Source organism: Felis catus, chromosome B4 (assembly GCF_018350175.1).
Source record: "Felis catus isolate Fca126 chromosome B4, F.catus_Fca126_mat1.0, whole genome shotgun sequence".
Taxonomy (NCBI): Eukaryota; Metazoa; Chordata; class Mammalia; order Carnivora; family Felidae; genus Felis; species Felis catus.
In genome coordinates this window covers 15538599-15544598 of record NC_058374.1, presented here as the reverse complement: position 1 = coordinate 15544598, position 6000 = coordinate 15538599, and the positions used below count along the sequence as shown (strand labels likewise).

At 41.9% G+C, this 6000-nt stretch overlaps 1 long non-coding RNA gene across 1 annotated transcript in view; it reads left to right on the top strand.

Annotated features, from left to right (window-relative positions):
- The first annotated feature begins 720 nt into the window (after nt 1-720).
- LOC123386451 overlaps nt 721-6000 on the top strand; it is a 333684-nt gene continuing 328404 nt past the window's right edge. The window contains exon 1 of the long non-coding RNA XR_006600324.1: nt 721-2157. This is a non-coding gene — a long non-coding RNA (uncharacterized LOC123386451). The remainder of the gene's footprint in view (nt 2158-6000) is intronic.

Here is a 6000-nt window from a genome sequence, read left to right as displayed (position 1 = left end):
GTCCATCCTGGGAGGTGTCCTGTCATTTCAGTTTTGATTTGCATTTCCCCAATGTCTAATGCTGGAACTCTCTTATGTGCTTATTAGTCATTTGTAAAACTCTGCAGAAAATCTATTCAGATTATTTGCCACTTTTTAAAAATTTTATTTATGTTTTATATTAAATATAACTTATTGTCAAATTGGTTTCCATACAACACCCAGTGCTCATCCCAACAGGTGCCCTCCTCAATGCCCATCACCCACTTTCCCCTCTCCCCCACCCCCCATCAACCCTCAGTTTGTTCTCAGTATTTAAGGGTCTCTTATGGTTTGCCTCCCTCCCTCTCTGTAACTTTTTTCCCTCCTTCCCCTCCCCCATAGTTTTCTGTTAAGTTTCTCAGGATCCACATATGAGTGAAAACATATGGTATCTGTATTTCTCTGCCTGACTTATTTAATTTAGCATAATACCCTCCAGTTCCATCCATGTTGCTACAAATTATTTGCCACTTTTAAATTAGATTATTTTGGTTTTTTTTATTTAATTATAGAAATTCTTTATATATTCTGAATGTAAGTTCGCTATCAAATGTATGATGTACAGAGAATTTCTTACATTCTATGGGTTGACTTTGTGGATGGTGTCCTTTGATGCATATTTTTAATTTTGTTAATGTCCAATGTATCTATTTTGTTATTGTTGTTGGTTAGGTTTGCTATCTTATCTAGAAACTATAGCCTAATCCAAGGTCATGAAGATTTACTCCTATGTTTTCTTCTAAAAGGTTTATAATTTTATCTCTGATATTTAGGTCTTAGACATTTTCTGAGTTAATTCGTATACATGATATAAAGTAGGGGATGCCATTATTCTTGAAAAAGTCTCTTACCCTGGCTTTCAAGAAACCTCATCCTTCTCATTTCCTCTTGACCCTCCACATGGTCCTTTCCAGTATTTTTTAAGATTTCTTCTCTATTTTTAAATGTATTTTCTCAAAGTTTTGTCATAGTTTATCTTTTCTTCTCCCTAAGTACTGTCTCCTGGGGAATTTCAGTAAGGGCTAGGCTTCAGTCATACCTGTATACTAATGACTTCCAAATTTCTATCTCCATCTCAGACCTGTTTGAACTCTAGTTCCTTTCATCCAATGCCAGTTCTATATTTCCTTTCAGTTGTCTCAAAAATACAAAAATTCAGGATCTTCAGATTAAAACGTGTGATATTCCCATTTCCCTAGTCTGGTACCAGTTGTTTATTGTGAAAGCTCACGACTCACCTACCATCCTTGATGGTTCCTTCTCTCTAACTCTCCAGTCCAATCCATTACTAATCCTTCAAATTTGTCTTCTACTCATTTCTGAAAGTAATCCAAACCTTTGTAGCTCAACTACAATCATCCTGATGATGTCACTTTTCTTTATTTTCCTAGATTCCCAGCAGATTTCTAACAGATCCCAACTGATCTATTCTGGACCACCTTGACTATTTTCTCTACACTGCATCCAAGGTGTTTCCAAAATAAAAAACTGACCCCACCAATTAAAAACCTGACCCTATCAACAAAAATAAACCCCAAACCCACAACACCTGAAGAAAAAACTTCTCCGTGGCTTCTGTGCATTGGCCCTTCAGGCTTGATCATCTTAACTCTCCATGTCTACGTATACTGCCTTTTTTTTTTCCTCAAAATGTTAGAGTACTTCCCTTAACACCATGGACTTAAATGCAAGCCATTCTATCAGACTGGTTCTTCCTCCCTTACACTCTCCTATTTAACCCCTTCCCATTCTGACAAATGTCGAGTCAAATGCTATTCTTCCTTTTTTTACTGCTATAATTTGCATATAACATCCTGTAAGTTTAAAGTGTACAGCATGTTGATTTGATACTTTTATATATTGCAATATGATTACCACTATAGCTTTAGCTAACGCCTTTATCACATCACATAATTATCATTTCTTTTTTTGTGGTGAGAACACTTAAATTCCAGTCTCTTAGAAATCACGAATAGACATTTTTTTCAGAGAAGACATCCAAATGGCCAACGGGTATATGAAAAGATGCTCAACATCGCTAATCATCAGGGAAATGCAGATCAAAACCACAAAGAGGTATCATCCCACTCCCGTTGGAATGGATTTCATCAAGAAGACAAGAGATAACATGTGTCGGTAAGGATGTGGAGAAAAGGAATGCCAGTGTCCATTGGTAGGAATGTAACTTGATTCAGCCACCAGGGAAAACAGTATGGAGGTTCTTCAAAAAAATAAAAATACAACTGCCATAGGATCCAGCAATCCCACTCCTGGGTATGTAACCAAAGGAACTGCAAACAGGATACCAAAAAGATATGTGCACTCCCACATTTATTGCAGCATGAGTCACAATAGCCAAGATATGGAAATAACCTGTGTCTGCCAAAAGGTGATTGGATAAAAATGTGGTATATGTATACAATGGAATAACATTCAGCTGTAAGAAAGGATGACCTCCTGCCATTTGCAAGGGAATGGATGGAACTTGATGGTATTTTGCTTAGTGAGATAAACCACACAGAGAAAGATAAATATCATGTATTATCACTTATACGTGGAACCAAAAAAAAAAAAAAAAATAGAAAGGTGATTACCAGGGCTGGGGCATGGGGGAACTGAAGAGATGTTGTTCAAGGGCACAGACGTCAACTAGAACATGAATAAGTTCTAGAGATTGAATGCACAGCATATGGATCATAGTTGAGTGTTATTCCTTGGTGACACTGTCTGATTCCCACCTGCTCCTATTTTAGGTCTTGCCCCCTTATTCTATGATCTCATAGAGTGAGCCCTGTCTCTTGCCTTTTGAGTGCTTCTCTCAGTTTGCAGTTGCAGATTTAAAACTTTGACTAGTAGGGGCGTCTGGGTGGCTCAGTTCGTTAAGTGTCTGACTTTGGCTCAAGTCATGATCTCTCAGTCCGTGGTTCGAGCCCCGCATTGTGCCCTGTGCTGACAGCTCAGAGCCTAGAGCCTGCTTGGATTCTGTGTTTTCCTCTCTCTCTGCCCCTCCCCTGCTTGTGTGTACTCTCTCTCTCTCAAAAATAAACATTAAAAAAATAAATAAAATGTTTAAAAAAGTAAAATAAAAGTGTGACTAGTAGATTAGTCCCCCATGAGGAAACAGTAAGACTGGCTTTAACATCATATTACCAGACTTTAGCACTGTCCTTGAATACAGCGTGTGCTAACATATGTTCTTTTGTCACATAAATACAAAGAATGGATGCATGTGTTTATTAAGAAAAAAGTGATAGGGGTGCCTGGGTGGCTCAGTCAATTAAGCATCTGACTCTTGATTTTTAGCTCAGGTCATGATCTCACAGTTATGGGGTCAAGCCCCACATCAGGCTCTGCCCTGGGCGTGGACCCTGTTTAAGATTCTCTCTCTCCCTCTGAAAGAAAGAAAAGAAAGAAAAGGAAGCAAGCAAGCAAGCAAGCCAGCCAGTGTAGCCAAATAGACACATGGAACCCCCTGTGCTGTACTTGAACCTTCCAACAACAGCCTCCAATCTTTGGCCATCACAAGACTTGCCCTGATAGAAGTTGAAGTTCCATTCAGAAGGGCACCTTCCCTTCCTGATTTCCTTTTCTTCATTGAGCCCATTCAGAACTCCATTCTCTGGTCAGCAGTCAGGCTTCAGCCAAAGTATTGTCCTCTGTTCTATAAAGTTCTGTACATAGTTCCTAAGTTTCTGCAGGGAGTGATCTTTGCTTTTGTCCTGAGGTTACAACAAATATTTGTAATAAAGACTGCACACGAAGGTGAAAGAAGAAAGAAAGAAAAAGAAAGAAAGAAAGAAAGAAAGAAAGAAAGAAAGAAAGAAAGAAAGAAAGGAGGGGGAGGGCAAAGTAGGGAGGGGAGAGGGAAGAGGAGAGAGGGGAAAAGGAGAGGGGAGGAGGAGGGAGAGGAGGGAGGAGGTGAAGAAGGGAGGGGGTAGAGGAGAAGGGGGAGGGGAGGAGGAGGAGGAGGAGGAAGAAAGTGGTAGTACTTTCCCAGAGGTTGGATGTAGCTGACTAGATTGTAAACACTTTGTAACCAGGAAATTCCCCCAAACCTGTTATTAACTAGGTTGTTGACTACACAGAGCATGATTCTCACTAAGAATTTGAAGATGAGCACGAAAAAGAAAGAAAAGAACATTAATCCCTGTAGCACAACATATGACTCATCAAACAGTTTTAAGTCTGATTTTTAAAATTATGCTAAGCAACTATGCGCCGTCCCTGCTGAAGTGATGCTTGCTTTTCTGAAACAAGGTAATATGTTTAAACGTTGAACCAGCTGACTTTCAGTGACTGGCTTTGAAAATTAGTCCAGAAGTTCACTTTGGAATTACATTTTCAGAATTTGGTTTTCAGAAAGTGAAGGCAAACACACACACACACACACACACACACACACACACACACCCCAGAGGAAAGAATCTGTGATGAAATCTTCACCACCTGATGTTGTTCAGGCAAAGGAAAAAAATGGAGGGACGCCTGAGTGGCTCAGTCGGTTAAGCAACCTACTCTTGACTTTAACTCTGGGCTTGATCTCACCATTCGTGAGTTTGAGCCTCGCCTCAGGCTCTGTGCTGACAGCGTGGAGCCTGCTTGGGACTCTCTCTCTCTCTCTCTCTCTCTCTCTCTCCTTCTCTCTCTGCCCCTCCCCTACTCACCTGTTCCTTCTCTCTCTCTCTCTCTCTCTCTCTCTCTCTTTCTCCAAATAAACAATTTTTTAAAACTTAAAAAATCTGGGAACATGGTAAGGGCATAGTGACTGTGCAATCCAGGGGGGCAAAAAAAGTGACACTCCTAAGAGAAGATAAGCTCCACAGTGGGTGCAGGTACAAGACTGAAGAGAAAAATCACAAACATGAGAGGTAAGAAGAATATATGTGAATGTGGAATAGGAAATGCTTAATAGAGCTCTCTTGAAGGAAAGAATGGTTTTCTTATTTCATGTCTGCCTCTAAGAATCTTTTCAATGAAAGTCCTAAAAGAATAAAGCAATGACATTTGTGAAGAGCATCCTGAGGTATATCTGAAGAGTACTGCCAGATAAACCCAAGGTGCTGTTAACAGATCGGACTAGCACAGATTACAAAATAGAGCCAGTGTCCAAGGACAGAGCCACGTGCACAAAAACAGCTTATTTGTAACCACAGAATCCAGCTGCATTTCCAAGCGGCCACCGGCAGGTTTGCAAAGGTGGTAACAAATCACTTTGCAAGTTGAAATTGTGGCTTCAAGGTTAGATCAGCAGGACCAGGCTGTCACAAAGCCAGCAGAAGCTAAGGCGGTGGAAATGTCCCCTTCGCTCACCGTGGCATTCTACAGACTTTGTGTCCAGTGTTTTCTTTTTCTTAAACAGAAGGGAATGTCTGTACTTGTCACTGCAGAGTTATCTGGCTTCAGGTTAAGCAGCAAGTGTTAGACTAGAAGCAGCAGTGGGTGTGAAGAAGCCTTTAAACTTGTGGAGTTAGAAATTCAGTATCGTGAACAGATGTCTGAGTTCGACTTCTGAGAATATGGGGTGAAGGGCCCCAGAGAGGACCAGCTTCTGACAAGGGAGAAGCAGAAATAGCCACTTGGCCCTAACACACGGGTGCAGTCTCAGGTGCCAGGGACCGTTGACCAGATTCTGGCTGGGGGAGGGGGGGGTCCCAGTGCCTGGAGAGCCAGCCCCCCACTGGGCTTGAAGATGGAGGACGGTGGCTTCTCCATGCCGCCGTGATTCCCACAGCTCCCCCTCCGTGATCTCTTTACACCTTCCCACACTTGCCAGCTGCCACTGTAACAACACAGCACAGTACTCCCTCTGTGTGTGCTGCTCCTCAAAGCCCAGAACCTTCCCCCACCACCTTCCCTGCCAACCCACCGCCTGCACCCCAGGGTACACTGCCTCTTCTCCAGCCCCCCACCTCCCTGCCACTATCTCCCCTCAAACCCCTCTTGTCTTTGGTCAGTTCAGGGATCCACTCTGCAAATGTT